The 22,434-nt window shown below is 41.9% G+C and overlaps 1 protein-coding gene across 2 annotated transcripts in view; it reads right to left on the reverse strand.

The window, feature by feature from the left end:
- The window catches only part of map1aa (microtubule-associated protein 1Aa), a 59,985-nt gene that overhangs the window by 30,475 nt on the left and 7,076 nt on the right, over positions 1-22,434 (reverse strand). The window contains exon 1 of one of the 2 annotated variants that reach the window (XM_040002852.1): positions 10,367-10,396. The exons of the other annotated variant lie outside the window; for it this stretch is intronic. The gene's annotated coding sequence lies outside the window, so the exon portion shown is untranslated. Of the gene's footprint in view, positions 1-10,366; positions 10,397-22,434 lie in introns of those variants that run through there. 2 annotated transcript variants of the gene reach the window in all.

The following is a 22,434-nucleotide window of genomic DNA, read 5'->3' on the forward strand; positions in this document are numbered from 1 at the left end:
ACTATTATCACATTATAATCATCACAAAAATCCTCATTTTTTAACTTTGGCCATGTTTTAATTTGAATGACTCAACATTTTAAAAGTCTTTTCAACAGAAAAACACACCCCGGCTGCTCTGAGTTGAACCTTTCCTTATCTGCAAATAATGTTAATGCTTCTGTTAATTTTGATATCACTAGCCATATCTGATTCTGAGTTCTCATTCCTAATAGGAAAACAAGCACCAAGATACCATCAGAATAAACAACATTCTAGATTTTAGTTCCAAAGAATTATCAGTGTGGCTGTTCTGTCACGTGTCGAGTGGGTTTTATACTTTCCACGTCCGTGACTCCGCTAGAATCTGCTCGGATGCCTCAAAGATGTATATCAGGAATGATTCGGCTGTCGGATCTCCAGCTATCATTGTCTGTGTCTGCAACAGGGTATAATCCAGGTTTTACAATAAAGTCAAATGTCCGGGAGTTTGTGAAAAAGGTTTATGATGTCAAATGGAGTTAGAAGTTAGCAGTAAGCTAGCTAGCTAGTTGATGTATAAAAATGTTTCTACTGTATTTTTAAATTAAACAAAAATTTACAGCATAGCTTTGGACATAAGATAAAACAGAGACAAAAGTCCAGCTTGCTGACCTTCAATAATCACCTCATGGCTACCTACAGATCTTTGGTTAGCCTTAGCACAGGCTAAGTTAGCACGGGGAAGATGTGAGACGAGGGTTAAAATGAGTCCTTGATGGGTCATTATATGGCTTTACATGTGTTATCTTACTCTAATATTTCAATTTCTTTGATAATCTGAAACGGTTACAAAATACTCAGTAACTCATGAAGGGGGCAAACACCTTTTAACACCACTGTATGCTAGTTTCAGATATCTTGGTTAGTCCAAACAACAAACTAGAAAAGCATTCAGAGCCCCATCCTCAACCAACACCAGTAACCTGCCTCGAAAAATTCCTTTAAAAATCTAGTAACCATCTGTGATATATGACTCTACCAGTCGTCTGTGTTTAAGCCTGTGCGCCTGTTCTCTCCCTCTCTCTATATGTGTGTGTGAAACAAACATCCTGTAGCCATTACCCATCATTCTTCCCTGCTGCCTCTGTGTGTGACGAAACACTTCCACTCCAGCCCACTAATATAAATATTCTGCATGTCTGAGAAGCTTATTAACCGCTTCACACTGCTCACCCTTATTTGTACTTAATAACGTGTCTGAGGACAATCTCCTGTAAGGCCACTTCTGTGCCCACACATCACTCACACTGTTATCATGGAAACAAATGCAGCCCAAATGTAGTGTGGGCCTCTGTGGCTCATGCTTGTGATCTGGCTGAGCAGCATGCACTAATAAAGAAAGATTAACTGAAGCAGAGTAGGTGCTGCAGTAGAAATGTGACAGTCTATCAGCCTCGTTGGCTCTGGCTGTTTCTAATAACAACTGCATGATGACTGTTCACTGTGGCCTCTAATGGGATGGAGAAGAACAATATAGCTTCAGGATGTTGGCTGTATAGAATAATTTAATACTCTATATCAAATGGACCTCACCATGGTGTTGTGATGGCCTTTTTATATTTTATATTTAGTCTTGTTGTGTTCTTATGTTCTGTTACAGGTTTCAGTGTTTCCTCTTCTTCTCAAGCTTCTTTCTTTAGTCTTTTTTATCTTAAAGGTAAATTTAGCCATGCGTCTGGAGTTTATATTTCCTGTCTGATGGTTTTCCATCCTTTCCTGATTGTCAACTCACTATAATTGTTTCCAATTGTACCTCACTTGCTAATCAGACCTCTGTGCATACACCTCCTGTATGTTGCTTTGCTTCTTGCATGCTTATGCTGCTAACACGACAGTGGCTCTCTGCAAGCACCTTCACAGATAGCATGCTAACGCTAAGCTAGCCAAGAACCCAGAGTGAATGCCGACCCCAGCCCAGCAGCCAGACCCTGAACTTCAACAGGTAACAAACTAATGAGCAGTCAGGTTCCATTTCTACCTGCCTACATGTTTCTGAAGTAAAGCCACCATGGTGATTTCTTTTAACATCTCTTTGTTCTGGTTTTCATCGTTCCTTTGTGTTCTTAGCTTTGTGCTCATAACTAAATACTAAGAGAACAACTGTATGTGTTTCCTCATTGGGATAGGCTTTTGTGCTTGTGTTTATATTGGTTAACAGTAATTATGCGACAATGCATTTTAGGTTATTTTATGAAGAAACATGAAAGTAATGTAATGAGTAGTGTAATGAATTACTTTCTCCTGGGAGTAATTAAGTAAAGTAATGCATTAATTTTAAGAAAGATTGGAAATACCACCAACATGCACAAACATTTGGCCACACACCATGCAATTAATTTGCATGAATGTAATGTCTTTGATATGCAGCTTAGAGATGGCAGTGACTTTCAAAGCAAAACCAATGAGAACTGATAACAGAATCAAAATGGAATGGAAATGAAAAGTGATATTGATAATGGAATATGGATATGGATAATGGTCTACCTTACAATATAAAGTGCCTTGAGGCGACTGTTGCTGTGATTTGGCGCTGTATAAATGTAATTGAGTGTTTTTTACCCCCCAAGGTTGCTGCTTGGTAACAACTTGCTTGGTTTGGCTTTGATATTTTTTTCTCATGTCCTTTCCAAATAAGTTTTTGTGGGTATTTCTAGAAAACAGCATTTATGTTGATTTTTTTCTTTTAACTTGTTTCTTTTTCATGGGAAATGTTCTTTTTGATAATCCATCAGAACATCTTGAAGCGTCCTGCTTTCTAAAACGATCCATATTTAAGAACTACTATGAAGCGTTTTATATTAGTGTGCAACCTCTATGTTGCAAAATCTTGTAGCAAGTTGTTTTTGCAAGAGAGTGCACAAGTAAAGCTTCCCCCTACACTTGAAAATTTGAGTGAGATGTCCGATAGTGAGTGGGTGCTCACAGCACTGAGGAATACATCCAAAGCAGCACCAGCCTACACGCTCCCGTCTCCATGATAGGAAGTGCTTTACATCTGCTATCGTCCATGCAGGCAGCGGCACATTTACTGCCAAATCATCTCCAAGCCGAGGGCCACACTTTCATAAAATGCCACCTAAGTGATCTCGGCTGTGTGTTTACTTGTAAAAGTAGACCACGTCCCATATATGTCACTCTGTGTGCCTCCACATAGCATGATCCTACACCCTAACCACGGTGGTTAAAAATAAAACAGGATAACATTGCCAGTGGCAGTTCAGTTTTTCCGTTGCAAAGAAAGCACACAGACGTGATGACACATAGAACCTTGTTCTGCTGGACTTCCAGTAAGACTTTAAATTCTCCATTAAAGTGCAGCTTTCTGATTTTTGCTCTGAAGCTCTTATAAACAAACCAATTAAAAGCTGCTTATAGTATCTGGCAGGTTTTCAGCTGTCAGCAGCTTATGTTTATAGGCTACCATACAAGCTTATTATTTTCAGTAGCAGCATGATAAATGATGCTGTCCCTCTGTAACAAAAGCAATAAGGTGCGCTTGTTATGACTGGTCAGAGTAGTGAGAACTAAATAAGAACATAATGAGTTCAGTTACTGGTTTCATCATGTTGCAATTATTATCTCATACAAACTGCTTCCGATGAAAGCACTGTGTCATCTTAGAATATTTACACAGGAAAGCTCACAGAGTCTGCAAGTATTACTGTGTAATATAGGAAAGCAACAGACCAACATAGAGTACTGTTTTACTGAGGATGTAATGGATTACTGTAATGGCATTACATTTATCTGTAACACAGTACTAAAACCCAGTATTGGACTTGGAAGCGCCAAATATAAGAGCAATGTACAAATTTTGAGGAGTGACAGTTGTTTCTGATTTACTGGACAAAGGTTCAAACAGAGTAAAGACTGTTCTACAAAATAAAAGTATCTGCTGCTCCGAATGTAATACTGAAGCTCAACAACCTGTGACCACGTTCTGAGATGCCTACAGCGAGCTAGCAGTGAAAAGCTTCAAGAACTACAGTTGTGAGATGCTCGACCATCAGCCAGCGCTCGACTCTCAGTTAGAAACAAAGGTGCTCATTTATACAGCACAATTGTTTCTGCGAGTGCTCGATGGGCTGTTTTTCACATACTTTGCTAACTGAAGACATATGTCAAGTATTAATGCAGCTTACTAATTACTATTAATTATATTTGGTGACAGTTTTGCTGTTTGTGCTAAGCTGTGACCTCCAGCTGGCACTGGGGTAGTTTGGCTTGAATGAGAATGATCACTTCAGAGTTTGAGGCCCTTCATGTTTCTCTCAAACTGCGTTTTACAGTCTCGCTCCAACTAAGCGAAACATAAGTGATATTTCTTCTTTCGGGGGATCACGAGTGACTGTGCGACCATCCATCACACTGTACAGATGCTGTACTCTCACATAAACTAAGAGAGGAGTGCACTGCTGTAACTACAGACAATTCAATTCTAAGTGAATCATGACTCCAAGCACTAGGGGCCAAGAGTTATGTAAGAAATCACTCCAGTCTTCATTTCCTCAGAGGGACATAAGTGTGAAGTGTAGCTGATTTGTAGCTGCTGCGTCTCCTGTCAGTTGTATTAACACTGATGCAGTTTCCAGGCAAGTCTGGGGGGAAATAATCAAAGCGCAGTTGTTGCTGAGCCTGTGGCACGGCAGCAGTCCTTCTGATATTAAAAGCTACTTTTTAATTTTGACTCTATCGATTTTAATGTGGTTATAACTGTAGATGTGTGATAGAATATATTTTGCTCCATTCAAGAGTATTTGTAAAGCATCAGAATACAGCATTAGGTGAGATTCATGAGTTTTGGAAAAAGGCTAAAATCCTAAAACTGCTAACGTGCTACATTTAGACTTCTTAGCCAAAGTCCCCTAATGTCCCCTTGCACATGTGCCTCCACCATGGATCTCCTCTGGGGTGTCAAAATGCAACCCTTCAGAGTGATATTTATTTTTGGGGAAGCACAGTTACAGGCCCGAGACTCGTGAGTCACACAAGCATGAAACTGTGCTGAAGGTCTCCTCACCTGACGCTGGGCAGATGTTTGCTCTCTGTGCAAAGGTCCATGATGAATTTGCAGAATGCACAGTATCAAAAAGGGACATCCAGATGTAAAAAGTGAGTCTGAGTCTACTCGACCCGCCGTACAGACATGAAAATGTGTGAACGAGTACTTGGAAGTGGAAATATTCCTGAAGGCAGTTATGTCCAACCAAACGGTGTCACAGAGCATGTTGATGGAAAGGAGCAAACACTTTAAACTTATCTAAGCAAGAAAAGATGGACCTTCATGTTAACGGTCTCAAACTTTCATTAACCCTTAGAGGTCAGAGGTGAACCTTTTATTCTGGAGAATCTGAATACCTTTTTGATGTGTGTTAGTATACAGTAACTGTAATTGTTCCCTGACTGCCAAGATTTGGGAGAACAATTTAAAAACAGACATAGTCTGAGAGTCTGGGGTTAGCAACAGCTGTGAGCTCTGAATCCAAGTCAGTGAATTGATTTTCAAATCTTGGACATGATAGCTTTGTTAACACCGTTAATACCAACACGTTCTTATCGCAGCTCATCACGTACCGACGCTATGTGACCAGTCGTCGATGTGTTGGGATGAGAATGCTCTCTTAACACTGTTGCTGCTGCTGAATTCATTTATCTCACCGCCTTATCCTTGATTGCAAAAATCACAATTTGCTAATTATGTTGATCATTAACTTAAAACAAAAGACCTTTGAAAGCTTTGAAACAGAGCAGTATGAGCCCAAACAACATGGTGCTGATTGAATGTGTGATTTGTCATGCTTTGTTAGAAGGATGCGCTCGCTCATCAGGCACCAACCTGAGCTCTCTGTCAAAGCTGCTCTCAAACCACATTTGCGTTTACAGTATCCAGCCTGGGAGAGACAAAAGCCAGTACCTGTTGAACCTGATCTTATACCTGCACGTCGCCTCTTCTTGACATCATCACATTTCAACTCCGCTGAAAATACATCTTGCCTCAGGTAACCGAGAGACAGAGCTCATTAGCAGAAATTCATTTACACTGCCAACAAAGACTCTTCTCACTTATAGAAACTGTGTTCAACAGCAACAGCAGTTAAAAATAGCTCCTCTGATTACTGTACAGCACGTTAGGTACACATGTGCAGTTACCGACTGACACCACTGCTTTATTTTTGATTGCCAGAAACACTATGTCTATTCTCACTGCTATACTTCCCCCCCTCCCTTTATAATCTGTGTAAAAAACTAAAACTTTCTTCTTGTACCCAGTTACACCCAACAACCATATCACTGAGCAGGAGAAAGCATCAATCTACCCACAGTGAGGAGTGCGTACTTGTGGCAGCAGGGCTCGCAAAACTTTGAAATCCCTGGTAGCCCTTCAGGCACTCTTTAGATTTTGGCAAACAAAATAAATTTAAGTAGCCTGAATAAAAACGAGCTTATTTTTAATGTACAATATTGTAAAAGAAACAAAATATCAGTCAAAAGATCGTTAAACACAAATTACTGTATAAAAATTACAATCATCAACTCAAATATTTGGTTCTAATTGAACAGAAATTTCTATGAACCTGTAAGAACTGTGAAGAACATGAATCAGTCTGTGTCGGATCCTGAATCTGACGTCACGGGTACGAGGAACCAACATCCAGGCCATTTGCTTTGTGATGTTTGCAAAGACTGCTACATTTTGCCGGTGGTACTTCACTCTTTGCAACATAGCACGCTGTTCTAAACAGATTTTTCAGGACTTCTTGTTGTGCTTGGGTTATTTTTAGTATTTTTTTTTTATTGGTGTTTGTTCTGGGAAAGATGCTGCAGACTGTGCAATAATGCATTTCTTGTATTTCTCATGGGTTCTTATGGGGTCTTTCCTAAAATTACTGGTCCCAGCAACAAAGGCGTGTGTCGAGTCAGGGGGAAACTCCCAGTTAAATTTGTGAAAGAAAGCAAAAGCATTGACATATATTTTCCTTTCCTATGAAAGCCCGACAGGCAGGGCTGAGATAGATTTTGGTAGCCCGACTGGAAGACACAATAACCCCGGGACGTCGGCTAGAGATTTTGCGAGCCCTGGGCAGGATGTCACGTATTTAGTTGCCCTCCATGTTCCGTGTCTTAGTGTCTTTGCTGTCTACACATGTGTCTCCAATAAAGGTCCAGCTTTAGTCACAGAATATTTTGTTTTTTGCCAAAAAGTAATCATTCCTCATTCCTGGTCTTCAGCACTGCCGTCCTTCATCTGTTTTTTGTGTGCCTCCAGCACATCATCATAGCTGGTCTCAGTCCCTTATTACAAACCTTCCCTCTCAGTCTTGCTGCAAAGCACCCCTGATGCTCGTCTCTATGTTTTGCATCTTATTAACGTTTTCCTGTATATGCAGGTAATGAACTATTTGCCTAATCAGCACCAGGCTCTTGTGCTGATGCTAAAATGTCGGTAGGTAATTACAATTTGCTACCTGAGGAGTTTAGTATGCCCCTGGCTGCAATGCATTGTGGTCTTTAGTATGTGGGTGTGGAATCTGGGCTCTCATTTTTAGCCCATTCCTTTGCCTGTGATCTTTGAATGTGAAGGCAAAGTAGCAGCACCCTTGCACCTCTGCTGTTTTAATGTATGACACTGACAACTGTCTGTTTGTAAAAGAAGCTGAGTCTCAGTCAGTCTGAGCCAAAGCTTTATCAGTGTGGTACTATCCCCACTGCTGGACATCCAGTGTGACCGCACCCCGTCCCATCCTGCTGATCTCAGCACGCACGCCACACCCACCCTAAGGCATTACAGGAGTTCACAGAGCACAGTGCAGGGCAGTGTGGGGGTTACTTGGGGAAGGGATGCTTTGTTGGATAGTGAGTCTGTGCAAACCTCTAATAACCCAAAGAATAAAACCTGATCCGCTGGATTTGGACATTATGAAACAAGAATCCGGCGGCATTTGGTCCCCAGTGACCCGAGCTGCTGTGCTCAGTCTGCGTGTGGACATCCTGCAGTCTGCAGGACAAAAGCAGCTCAAGGACGTTTCAAAGACACAGAGCGCAGTAAAGGCCAGGGTTTTAACAGGGCAGTGTAGCTTTTAGCTATACAACAAACTTGTTTAGTTGACACAAATGATGTTTGCAATTTCTCATAACTTCAATGTGTTTGTACAATCAGTGAGTTAAATAGCAGAGAATATCATGCAGATCCTCTAACAGCCACTTGAGACTGATCCAGAAAAACGAGCCGGTCCCCACAGACTTCCACGTTCAAATCCCCGACTTACAGCACAAGTAACCACGTTTAGAGCCTGGTATAAAAACTGTATGCACCTTAATTCCTTTGTAAACCTTTAACGTTGGGGGCGTGGCCATCTGTAGAGCTAATTCAAGTAATTAAATTAGACCTGTCTCCGTGTTTGCTGCTGGTGCCTTTTGGAGTACCAACGACATCTGTGTGATGAATTCACAGCCAGCCCATCTATAGTTGGGGGCACCTGACTGAATTTTAAGATTTTTAAGACTTTTTAAAAATCCAATATTCAAATATATCAGCAAATAATTATTTCTTTCTTTCAGACACAGAAAATAAACTAACATTTGTTATTTGTAGTTATTTAATGATTTGTGTACTTGTCCAGCTGTGCTGAGATCAGCTAGATTTTGTGTTTGTGGCATCGGTGACAAATTGTGCAACGTCAACACTCACACCATGAGTGAAAGGTTTCCCTCCTGTCTCCTCTTTACTTTTTAATTTTGAGCCATTGTTTGTCATTAATGTGTATACCGATAGACCAATAAATAGGTCAGCCAATAACATCGGCCCACTGGTGGTCTGAGCAGCTTGCTGATATTAGCTGATAAAACACTGGCAACTGTCAAAGCACTAACAATTAGGCTTCACCATGATAACTACCAATCCAAAGGGTGATGTCACAGTAGCTCTGTCCAGTTTGTCTGCAGGGTCAGGAAAAGTGTTCTAGGAAATGTCAATATTTTGTTACATTTTCTAGGATAAATATCAAAATAAAAGGAAGAATTTTCAAATCAGAAGTGAAAATGAGCCCAAAGATATTCAGGTTAGTGTGACATTAAACAAACAGATTGTACATTTGAAGGGCTGGAAACCAATCTGTGGCTGTCTGTTGAATATGAATCCACTATGGAATATGTTACCTTGAGTTTCTGGATGATTAATAATTAAATTATTACCACTGGCTCTGCTACGACGAACAGTAAAGAAACCTAAAGGGGTTAAATACAGGGGATATATTTGTGCGATAAATGATTTCAATTATTAATAAACTGCAGGAGTGGATATCCATGGATTAGCTGTATCACCAAAGAAACATGTTTATCTTTGCCGAGTATTTCCATTATGTAAGTAAAACAGCTTAACGGCTGGAATTAATCTTCTTCTCCTTCCCTGTTTCTGGATTAAAACAGCTGTCCGTGCGTCTGCATGTACCTTTCTAATTTTAGACCATTTTTGTCTAGCTTGTTGCATCATTTTGGCGTGGTGTTATTTGGAGAGTGAAGTCTAATCCACAGATTTCACATGAGCTAACAAAGCTGCTGCAGCCTGGCCACAGGAGAGACTCACAGCCAGCCTCAGCTGCTGCCTTCAGGTCAGAAGATGAGCTGGGCCTTTTTTTTCTCCTCACCTTAAAAATCAGGTCATCCAAATTTACTCGAGTGAATTGAAAGCAGTCACTTCACTAACAAATGAGCATAAACTGGATGTTAATATGTAAACACGAGTAAGACAGGCTGCTAGCAGGCTTGAGGCTGGAAACACATCTGCCTTTGTGGCCCTTGAAAACATATACATTGTTACTGGGATGTCCAATGATTAGCCCTAATGGCTACATTTGTATCTTCTACCCTTATTACTGACAGTGTACTCTGGATCAAAACAAATGGCACTGTCCTCTGATAAGAAAATGAAGTGATGCCATGCTGAATGCTGCTGAAGACACCGAGGTCATGGCCTAGGTGCTGGTTTGGTGAATTTTGTTCAGCAAAATGAGCAGGAGTTTAAATCTGGACTTTTAAGTCTTTATTCTTAAATTTGATATTTTCTGAAGGAATTCTGAAGTTCACCAATAAAATCTATGAAAACATGAAAATTCCTTTAAAACTATGAATAACCCAGATGGGAAACTGCATTTGTAAGCAGATGTTTTAGGATTTTCACACACGCACACAAATCTAAAGTCGTTTGGTCACCTTCAGCTGAGGTGTAATCCAGGATGCATGACCTCTATCCTTCCCATAAAAAGCCACCGTATGCGTATGATAGTGTTTCAGCTTGTAGAAACGCTGTGCAGCAGCCATATGCTATGCAGTATTAGTATTTACTCACATGATATGCTGCAGTCCACGGCCTCACGTGTAGTTACTGTCAGTGCAGACGAGTCTCGTCCAGCGGCTCCGACCGTCTGCGGATCTCAAACAAGCAGCCGTGTCTAAAAACACCACCGCTCTCCAAAAGCATCCTCTCCGTCTACAGCATCGCGGACGACGGATAACTACGAAGCCTCTCGGGCGCGAACGAGAAGCGGATAAGTCAGCAGAATGTGAGTGAGAGAGAGAGCCTGACGCGAGAACAAGCGATGAAGAATCCTACCGTCTTTCAGCGGGTGGATGGAGCAGAGGGAGGGGCGCTGGTGCTGCTGCTGCGGATGAGGACGGAGGCAGCATCGGCCTGCTCCACTTCAACACCTACACCGAGCTAACCGCCGCGCTGCTGCGTTCAGGAGCCCGTCGTACACAAGCGATTCAAGGGACCCAGCACGGATTCATAATATAAACGTCATTATACTGCTGGCCTGGATGGATTAGGAGAAATAATAGCAACTGTGATACCTGTGCATCCCCACTGTGGGGTTCTTCGCACGCCTTCATAATAAATTTTGCTCTGGCTTCTTCACTGGCACCGAGCGCTCAGGTTATCGTGCCTTACAAACGTGTCACCAACACGACTCATCATCCAAGTCTAATTTGTAAAACAATGCAACATGTTTGTGTTGCAGTAGTTGTTTAGTGTTGAGCATCTACAGAGACCCCTTCCTGTTAAAAGCAAGTTTTTCCTTCCCACCGTTGCCAAGCGCTTGCTCATAGGGCGTGTCTGGCTGTTTTTACCTTACTCTATAAAATCCCTCAGGCGACTGTTAATGTGACAAAAATAAATCTGAATTGAACTGAATGGAAAATGTTACTTTGGCTGCTACATGTCACTAAGCTTCGACTCGACAGAACAACAACAATAATATTAAGATTAGCAGCAATAATGAGTCATTATATGTCACCACTCAATTTTAGCTTGAGACAGCTTCTCTTTTTACAACATTGAATTTCACTGCTTTACATTCCCAACTGCCAAGTTTGGTGAGGTGGTCGATCTATATATGTCGTTTAGTAGAATAGATATAGTCCTCAATAAACATTATCATTTAATGCAAAACAAGTGGATAGTCTGTTCTGGGAAGGGGATCTTTCAAACAGCTGTGACTCAAACAGCAGCTGCTGGGTGGGACAGAGACAAACTAAAATAGACTCTGAGCTGTGCCAGCTTGAGCCACTGTAAACCATGAATCACAACACTTTACTAAGACTGATGCTATTCAGCAGTGTGCTTCGTTGACCCTTAGAACAGTCTAGACATTTCACTAATGATTTGTTTCAAAAAAACAAAACAAAAACACGTCTGCAGCTTTTTTCTTTCTTTTTTTTTAGATCAAACATAAAATGATTTTCTTTGATTAAAAAAAAACTGATGAGGAAAAACTAGATGACACTTGAACAGGATGACACTGTTGTTCATCGTCTTTGGACTGCTATGACTAAAGAAGTACTCGACCCTGCAGGGGCTATAATAAGTATTTGAAGCACTTTGTACTGCCATGAGATTTAGTGCAACTCAAACGTAAATAAAGCCACATGAACAAAGTAGTTTAGAGTTTCCACAAAAACAGAAGAACTTTCTGTGGAACTTGTGCAGGAACCCATTGATAATACCCAGAATACATGTCTGCTTGGAAGTTGTGTAGAGCCACAGTAGGCGGCCCACTGTGGGCCCTAGTGCTGATGTGAAATGTAGGAGACATCTGGGCCTGCACTGTGGGTTGGCTGTGGGCTGCCTACACAAAGCAGTGAAATCTTACAGTGTAAGCAGGCAGTAGGCTTGCAGCATACCCACAGCGTGCCCACACTCAGCCGCCCTACTCTACAGGGCCCAGATGTGGCCTCCATTTCACGCCAGTACTGGAGTCCAGATGTGCACCATAGTACATTACCACCACCAACTGATATGGAATATGGAAAAAATACTACTTTCAAATGCTCCCTTATTCACAAGGGTTCCCACATTAGCAGCAGCACAGATTTGATTTGGCAGATTTCTGAACCGGGGTTCTTTTAACTTCCATGTTACTGAGATTTTGAATCAATCATTTTCTTCAAGCGTCGTCTTCCTGACAATGTAATAAATCTGTAGTTTCATCTTGTCCACAATAGTTACATTTCCTAATAATTTGCCAGTGAATGTGCCCCCGTGGACCCACAGTGGGTAGGTGTGGGTGAACTGTGGGACTGGTACTATGAGTTTTTATGGGCAAGCCTATTATATGTTGGCCACAGAAGGCCCTCTAAGGGCTGAACTGCCATGGCACCTACATGGCCTAACCTATATGAGCCTCAAATATGGGTAACTCATTCATACAATCAATCAAGTGTTTTTGCCTAACAGACGACCTGCTTTTCCTCCCGCGCCAAACCAAAGCAAAGAACTGAACAAAGGAAGATTTGGGGTGGGGGCGTGTCTTAGCTTGACCTTTTTTGCTTGCACAAACTTTGCTCATGCTCCGTTAGTAACAGATCAGTACTTCATGGTTGATGAGCTCATAATAGTTTTACAGGTTACACTGAAAAAGCTGCATCCATTCTCTAAGCTAAATGTGTTTAATGCTATAGCTGAAATTTTGATTGACATAGCAACAGTAACTAAGGAGTGGGCTTAATGAATTCATTTGTGACATTTTCAGTATATAATGGTGCCCCGTGAATGTATACAGCCACGTATTATTTCATAAAGTTTAAAATGTTGATTGCTTCATATGTTTATGTAGGTCAGGCATGCTGGTCTCTGCTTACTCTGAGTGCTCTTCCAAGAGGGTGTTGCCTAAGTTCGCATTTGTTTTTCTAATGTCGGCGCAAAAAGCCTGTTAGAGCAACTCAAGTGCATCACAGCCATAGCACTGATGCAGCATCCTCTCAGATGACCGGCAGGCTCCTTTAAATGTCAGACAGCTGTTAGCCGCACGGCTCGGATGCCCGGCCTGCCGCGCCCTTCTCTCCAGACGAGCCGCCTTCCTCTGCCCTGAAATGTCTTAGCTATTCCAGCTCTCTTCTCCCTCCCTCTGACATCATCTCAGTTCTCTGACAAATGGAAGGACACACACACACACACACACACACACACACACACACACACACACACACACACACACACACAGGGCAGCTGGCCAAGGTTACATGGGTTTTCAGTGTGTGGGGGTCTATGTGTTTCTGAGATAGTTGAGTATTGCTTTTAACTCTATTCTGGGTGAAATAGTTTATTTAATATTCTGAGTGAGAACACAGTTACTAAACCTGAGCTTTCTAACATGTGTGCATGAGCGTGTGGAAGTGTCACAGCCCAGGACAAGACGAAACATGTCAAATTCACTTCATTTTCAATTAATTTTCCTTTAAAGTAAACCTGTTACGCTGTTCATGATTTCTCTGTCAGATATATGCTGCTGTAGTGGTGCACGCCCACAGGAAAGACAGCCAAGTTTCAGATAGCGACATCGGCACATATACAAGTGAAGGTAATAAGGAGAGGTACAAGGTGAGGATTATTTTGAATTGTGAAACATGCAAAGCTACTCTAGTGGGATCTAAGAATAAAAATAAAACTGTCATGAACTGGCTGTGTGGAGGCAGATGAGGACCCAAACGCAAAACTCACGGAGACAAAAAGCTGAACTCAAAAGCACACAGGTTCAGGGAGGAGACATTGACGACGCAACACCGAACTGAGGGAGACATGCACATAAATACACAGAGGGTTAACGAGGGAAGTGGGAGCACACGGGGAACACAGGTGACACAGATAATCATAACGAGACACGGCAGGAGTAACACAACATTGACGGGAGACTGTCAAAGTAAAACAGGAAGTACACAGAGGTGCAGACAGGAGGAGAGAGAGAGACAGGAGAGCACAGGAAACATGGAATAAAACACAAGGAAGGGAGACGAGGGCTCACAGGCACAGAGGGGCACACAGGGGGTAAAAGTCACAAGGGGGAAATCAAATAAGGAACAACTTAACAGAGCAACCCAGGAACTGTGGCCTAAATAAAGAACAAAATACAAAAATACATGAAAACTAAGAATGCTGGGCCAACATGGCCCAGGATCATGACAAAAACAAGGACAAGGCTTTCTTTAAATGTGCTGTGCTGAGCTTTTACATAATAAATTATTTTTAGAGCGTCCTGGAGAACAGAGAAGCATGCTGATAGTGTTAAATACCAAACAGAACCATGCTTTGTTTCATGTTTTTTCTTCCTTGATTCTGATTAATCATCCAAAATTTTACTACCTGTAATGTTGTTCTAGCATATCAATAGAAAAACAATTCAATAAAATGTAAATAAACAACCTACGTGTGTGGTGAACAACTGAAAATTGCAGTATTTGGTTTTAATCAAATCTGCTGTGAAACGTTGGGTCACCTTCCAGTTATACACTGTTGCAGTCCAAGCACACCCATGTGCTGGTCTCCTGAGCAGGATAACGCAGATCGCCCCCAACCCCAAAACCATTCAAGAGAAGCTTGAGGAACACACCACAGAACCCAGTATTTCTACCTGAACCTGACACTCAAATTTATTTTCCTTTGAGTTTGAATGTCGCAGATACGTTGTTTAATTGTCTTCATGATGTCAGAACCTGGCTATCTCAAAACTGTTTTACTTTGAACTGAAGTTATTGTCTTTGACAGCCATATCCCACTGAACCAACTAACCGATACCCTTGGCCCCCTTGCTAGCTACCTCTCCCACATTGTAAGAGACCTTGGGGTACTCTTGGATAGCTCCTTCAAATTAGAGAAACGAGTATCTACTGTGGTTAAATCCAGCTTCTATCAGCTATGTCAGATTTCTAAAGCTAAACCTTTTCTTTTCCCCAAGGACCTTGAAAAGCTTATTCATGCATTCATTACCACTAGACTGGACTATTGTAACTCCCTTTATTTGGGCCTCCCTCACTCCTCTCTCTACCGTTTGCATTAGTACAGAACGCTGCTGCACGCCTTTTATCAGCTGCCAGAATGCATGATCATATGACTCCGGTTTTAGCTAACTTACACTGGCTTCCTGTCAAATTTCGCATTGATTTTAAAATTCTTTTACTCACTTATAAAATCGTAAACAATATGGCGCCTAGCTATTTAACAGAACTTCTCCATTTGTATAATCCTAAAAAAGCACTAAGATCTTCGAACCAGATGCTCTTAATGCAACCTAAGTCTAGGCTGAAAACCAGAGGTGATCGTGCCTTTGCTATTGCAGCTCCTGAACTGTGGAACAATCTCCCTACTGCCATTCGCTCTTCTGAGTCGATTCAGGCTTTTAAATCTCATTTAAAGACTCTTTTTACTCTGACTTAAGTTAGTTTGACTATCATTTGGTTGGCTTCTAAGTTTGTCTTGTCTTGTGTTGCTGTTTGGTAAATTTGTCTTATTTTATTTATTTCCTAATTTGTGAAGCACTTTGATCGACACTGTTTTTTTAAAAATGTGGTATATAAATACATTTTGATTTGATTTGATTTGAAAGTCTCTCAGACGTCTTCACATGGTAAAATGTGCTACACTGAAGTACAGAGATGCTTTGTTATCTTTTTAGAAATCTTCTTGATTAAATATTATTATTCACTCTTGACATTAAAAATTAGGACCACAGTAATATTATTCCAATACTAAGAAGATGAAGGCTCGACAGATTTATTATTGCCTGTGCTGACTGTGCTCCTGTCTGACAGCAGAATTACACAAAAAACTAGGACGCTGAAATCCATGAAACCTGGAGGAGAGGTGGAACACGAGGAAAGGAGGAAGCCATTAAACTTTGGTTCTGTTCCAGATATCTTTGGTTAAAATGATGAGCCAGGGCACTGGCCATGGTCCAGAACTGCACTCTCTAAGTGCCCTTCTCTGTATCCCTGCTGCATATAAAAGAAAAGATTTTCCACAAAACAAGCAACATTAAAAGCTTCTGAAAGTCTGACTGCACACAGCGGGGCGGCTGGACTGGATTCCAGTACACTACATGGAGTGTTTGTACCTTATTAACTTGTAGCCCAGAGTATATTCACCCTCCAACCCGACAACATCACCAGATCAATAGACTCTCTTCTTTCATCGTGCAGCTCACATCAGCCGTCATTTAGTTAAAGACAAAGCTTCATAGTCGGCTAATTTCTAATATTCCTAATACATAAAGCTGTTTGCAAAAGCTTTTAAGGAAAAACAGCTTAACTGACATCCTCCAAGCTTGTGTGTCAGTATGTGGGTGTGTGCTGTCGACAGGGACCAGGAGACCCTCTGTGCTGCTTCAGAGAAGCAGAGGAACAGATCAATAACGATGGCTGAATTATTAATATGCTTGCATTCAACCCTGTCTATCGTGCAGAGAGATTTTTAGGTTGTGTCATAAAAATGTTAAACTCACAGTGATGCAGTTTAAACATCACAGAATCAGCTTCCTGCTCATTGGTGGAGTCTACACTCATTGCTTTTCAAAGCACGTCCGTCTGTGATTTGTTGTGTATTCGGGCCTCCTCAGACAGAAACAGATGAGTGCTTGTGCAGAGAGAAGCCCTGCTGTTGGTCCAGCATCGTTATCACAATCAAACGTTTTAAAGATTATAGAAGAGAAAAAAAAGCTGGTTAATAAAACAGCATTACTGTGTGTGTGTGTGTGTGTGTGTGTGTGTGTGTGTGTGTGTGTGTGTGTGTGTGTGCAGCAGCATCACTCATCTGTGCCTGTCAGCTTCAACCTGCTGTTTTGTCCGTCACAGTCTGTAAACACCCACTCAGACCCCGAGTGTCGGTTTGTGTACAGCAGGGTGGCACGTTTGACATGGACGCCGAGTTCATTCACAGGCCAGTGCAAAGAGTCTCACGCTTTATAAATTCCCACATGAACACGTTTTAGCTTCCAGGGAGTTTTTCTGAGTCGTGTTAAGCTTTTATTAAGTGAGAAATCTCCTTCATGCAGGTCTGCATTACCAGCTGAGAAGGCCTGTAACTGCACCATATTATCAGCACTGTTAGTGAGTTAGAGATAAAACTGCCTGCTCTGCTTCTTCCACATGCTTTCTGCACAGGAACAAGAGTCTGGCACATACCGGTGGGTGTGTGGACATTCATTGTTTTGCTGGGAGCCTTTTGATATTGTCCCACTTTTATAAAGAAACCAATCAGAGAGCAGATTCGAGTCACCCGTTTGCCAAAAGTTGAAAAGAATACATACAGCTTGTCAACATGGCAACAAAATGTATCATAAAAGTAGCGAATTTTCGAATTACCTTTGCAATTTTTCCTCTTCATTCATTAACATATTCATCTGTACATTAATCTGCACCAAAACAAACAAAGGTTTAACCACCGGAACAAAAGGAAAGCCAACAACTATCTATATTTCTCATATTTAAAGGCAAACACGAAATAAAACTAAAAACTGCACAGTTTACAACAAGTCCCCAGGTGTTCTTCTACAACGAGCTGCGGCACAGGCTTCCAGTCGTCTGTTGAGACCTCATTTTCCAGATCTACATTTCATGGATTTGGATTAGATTGTGAACTCTCTGATGAACAGCACATAAACATGATGGCATTACTCATCATTATTCTAGCAGGAGTTTGTGGAGGTCTAGTGAGTCTATGTGTATCCCGGTTTTTATCAGTTTGGATCATAAAAATCTTAAATGGTTTCAGGGGCATTGGAAGCAGACTCTCTCTCTCTGGGATACAGATGGTTTCTCCATCATGAGCAAATAAGTATTTGGACTGCTGAATTTAATTTCAACCACTTACAAAGTAATAAGCAGTCTGTTATTTCAATATTAGGTTTGTTACTGGTCTCAAAGCAGCTGGGAGCACAGTCACCAAGAAACACATTATGTCATCATAGTTTGAAATCCTGCAGTGTCCACAGAGCACCGCTGCTCAGGAATGACCATGTGACCAAGTTTGCCAATGACCACCTGAGCGAGTCCAATGAGGCTTGGGAGATGCGGTTAGATGCCACTCGAGTTTTAAATCCAAGAACACCATCCCTACGCTTTGAAGATGTTGTTCTACCAAGGTTACAGAGCAACTGCCTTTCATTTTAGGAAGGAAGGTTAGAAAAACCTGTGATGAGAACCTCGCTTCACGCATTGAAAATGCGTTGTGGGTGGGTCTTCCAGTGGGACAATAACCCAAATCATACGGCCAAGGCAACAAAGAAGCAGCCCAGCCACACAGCAGCTCAAAAGACAGCTTAAGCTTTGTGCATCCAAGTGATTACTTAGAAACCTTAAGGGTTTAAACAAAATCTGCAAAGAGGACAATCCCTGTGTGTTTGATGTTTGAGATGTGTCACAGATGTGGCCGCTAACTCGTACCCCACCAAGTATTAAATCAGGTGATTCAAGGTGATCGAATACTTGTTTCTGTCATCTGCCTGCTTTCCTGAGTGTTGGAGTGCTTGTCTGTTCTTTATATCACTTCCACTTTCCCATGCTGTCAGACTCAGCCATCTCTGAGCCAATCAGCCTCCACTCTGCGAGCTTTAAATCTCAGTGCACGGTGGTCATTCTACCTTTCAAACCGTCAGTCATGTATCGCACTTCATCCCCATCTCCGCCTCACCCTGGTCACTCAGCGCTCCATCCAACACCAGTCTTTAGACTCAGGGGCAGTGCTTTCAACACATCTATTGGCAACCAAAAATATCAAAAATAATAACAAGTGGATTTGGTTTGTGGTGGTCTTTGCCCAAATACTGTACAGGTGACCCTTAGGTGAAAGAAAGAAAAATGGAAAAGAATAAGTTTCTGTTTACGTCTCAGTGTTTAGCGGAGTTACTGTAACACAGGCTTTATTAACTAAGACGTTAAAAATGTTTACATTGTATTTGGGATAAACTGATGGAATTCAGCTGACTGAAAGAGTAATTAATCTAATTCATTATTACTTAGAATAGAATAGAATAGAATAGAATAATCCTTTAATTGTCCCACAAGGGGAAATTTGGTTGTAATTTGTAACTTCTTGTCTTTGGTTGGAATTTGATTATTTGTGAAAGCTGCACTGGTGCGATCATCTTTGCCATAAATGTGAATTACTGCCCAGTGATGTTTGGATCATGGATTTATGGAACGTACTGGCATAAGTATGGATTCATGGTTGTAAAACCTCTGATACACAGTGTGTGTGTTGATGTTTGTGTGTATAGACCCAGAGATTACGTTCACTAAATGTTACTGCATTTCCCCTGAGAGTCACCGCCATCAGTCAGAAGCACAGCTTCACCCAGTCTTTATTAATTGCACCATGTGGGCGACAGCTGCATTCATGGACACCATTACTGGCACTTCCTTCATCATCTTCCTCCTCTCTTGAGATGAAATGCGATCGTTCACGTTGCCAGACTGTCCGTGTGCCTCACTGGTCAATCAGTAATTACCACTGAGCAGGGCAGACGCTGGGGAATGAGACACTAATGCATACACACTGATGGATGTTCTGATTACCTGCGTCATATCCATTACATCATGATGGAAGAGCCTCAGCAGTGTGTCAATACTGCTGAGACAACTGGGAATCTGCATCTTTATTGAGCTTCAGAATAAAAGAAGGTGTCGATTTTTAGGTAATGCTCTTTTGTAAAGACTAGTGTTAATTAACTCTGTCAGTATGTTTAAATTCAATTTGATGTTATTTTGACACTATTAGATGATATAATGGTTTAAGTAACAGCCATTTCATACATTAGATAGTTTGTAGTAGTTCTCACTGTTAATAGTTTACAGAGGGATGTTACACTGGAATAACAGCTGTTACATTTACACAGTGTTAGAGCAACGGCTGCAACCTACAGCCTTTAAAATCACAATTAAATGATGTCTGTAAACACATCGGTCCAGGTGTTATCACACTGAGACAATAATGGCTGTCAGTCCTGTCGCTGCTTATATTACTGCTCTCTGCTAAGACTACAGATCACACTACTGATGTAAATTCCCTCATTTTAAAACACCATGGTGCCTCATGCATTTAAAGCATGAACTGCACACCTAGCCACCAAACGTTTGGTAAAGTACGAGTACTGTAACGTTTTGTAGAGCTCTGATGAAGCATCACACCACATCTGGCATATATAGTTCCATTTTATAGAATACATTGTTAAAATTATAAGCTATATATTCCAGTCATCCATTTATCGGACATCACTGATAAATCAGTGGTGAAATTCTCCTCGGCCTCCTTGTTTTGCTCAGCGTACAGTCTTGGGGTGCTGGATGCGGGGTGAGACCCTCCATGCATGGTCAGGAGCTTCCATGTTGATGTCAGTGGCTTCGATCTCCTCATTTGTTCCAGCCAATTATCCCAGTGGGGAATCTGATCACCAGTGTAGGTGTATTCTTCCCATTCAGCTGACTCCTCAGGACTTGCCTGACCCTCTGCAGGTACTTGGTGGTTGCAGCTTTCCCAGCGGCCTCTTCATGGTTTTCCAATGAATGTTGTCTGCAACGTTGCCTTCCGGTAGTTCGATCCCCTCAGTTCTGACTACCTCCCCTCTCTTTGTTGTCATCCGACTACACTTCTCCAGCCCGAACGACATTCTGATGTCATTGCTATATAGCCTGGTAGTGTGGATCAGTGAATCGATGTCTCGTTCACTCTTGACATACAGCTTGATGTCATCCATGTACAGGAGGTGGCTGACAACTGCTCCATTCCATAGTCGGTGTCCGTAGCCAGTCTTGTCAATTATCTCACTGAGGGGGTTCAGGCCTATGCAGAACAGCAGTGGGGACAGAGCATCTCTTTGGTAGATCCTGCACTTGATGGTGACTTGTACTATGGGCTTGAAGTTGGCCTCCAGTGTTGTCTGCCACATCCCCATTGAGTTCCTGATGAAGGCTCTCAGGGTCCTGTTGATCTTATATAGTTCTAGACATTCCAAGATCCAGGTGTGGGGCATTGAGTCATAGGCCTTCTTGTAGTCAATCCAGGCAGAGCACAGGTTGGTCAGCCGAGTCTTGCAGTCTCAGCTGACTGCTTGGTCTGCCAGTAACTGGTGTTTTGCGCCTCTGGTATTCTTGCCCATCCCTTTCTGTGCCCCATTCATGTACTGACCCATGTACCTATTCATCTTAGCCGCTATGATGCCTGACAGGAGCTTTCATGTGGAACTGAGGTAGGTTATTGGCCGGTAGTTGGAGGGGACCGGTCCCTTCTTGGGGCTGTCAGTTCTGTCATTGCTTATATTACTGCTCTCTGCTCTCTCAGTCCCTTCACTCTGGGTATCTCTTATCTACTAGCATTTGCAGTTTATTGTTACTGCCAGACGCTTGTGTTCTTCAGCCAGTAGGCGTGAACCATGTCGGGGCCTGGTGCTGTCCAACTCTTCATACTGGAGACCCTTTCGTGGATCCTTTCTGTCTGCCACTCTGATGGTTACAGAAACATCTGTGCCTGGAAGTGCCGAGGTCAACATGGGAGACGTCCCCGAGGGTGGTGGAGAATGAGCAAGCTAAGATCCTGTGGGACTTCCAGATACAGACGGACAAAATGGTGATGGCTAACCAACCGGACATAGTGGTGGTAGACAAGCAAAAGAAGACGGCTGTAGTGATCGATGTAGCGGTTCCCAATGACAGCAACATCAGGAAGAAGGAGCACCAATATTAGAAAAAATGCTGGTTTCAAAGATTTTTCAGGCAAATGTCAACACAGTGGCAAAGATGTCGGAGAATCATAGGCCTCATCTTGTATGAAGTTTCTGGTGATCCATCAAAAAACTGATTGATGAGACATTTAGGCTGTAAGAGTGAATGTGAGCATGGTTGTCTGCCTCTCTGTGTTAGCTATGCAAAAGACTGAGAACCTGTCCAGGTCCTCTCGGCCTGTGACAGCTGGTACAGGCTTCCCCCCTGAACTGGATAAGTGCTTAAGAAAATGGATGGATGGACAAAGCTGCAGACAACAGGTTAATGATGCCATAAAGCCATGCTGCTGTATGACTAAATATGAATCCAAGAAATAATAGACATGAACATCTGAAATTATCTCTCAAAACATTCATATAAACCAATCAGAGCAGT

This window comes from Simochromis diagramma, unplaced genomic scaffold, assembly GCF_900408965.1.
Source record: "Simochromis diagramma unplaced genomic scaffold, fSimDia1.1 OVJJ01000457.1, whole genome shotgun sequence".
In the NCBI taxonomy this organism is placed as follows: Eukaryota; Metazoa; Chordata; class Actinopteri; order Cichliformes; family Cichlidae; genus Simochromis; species Simochromis diagramma.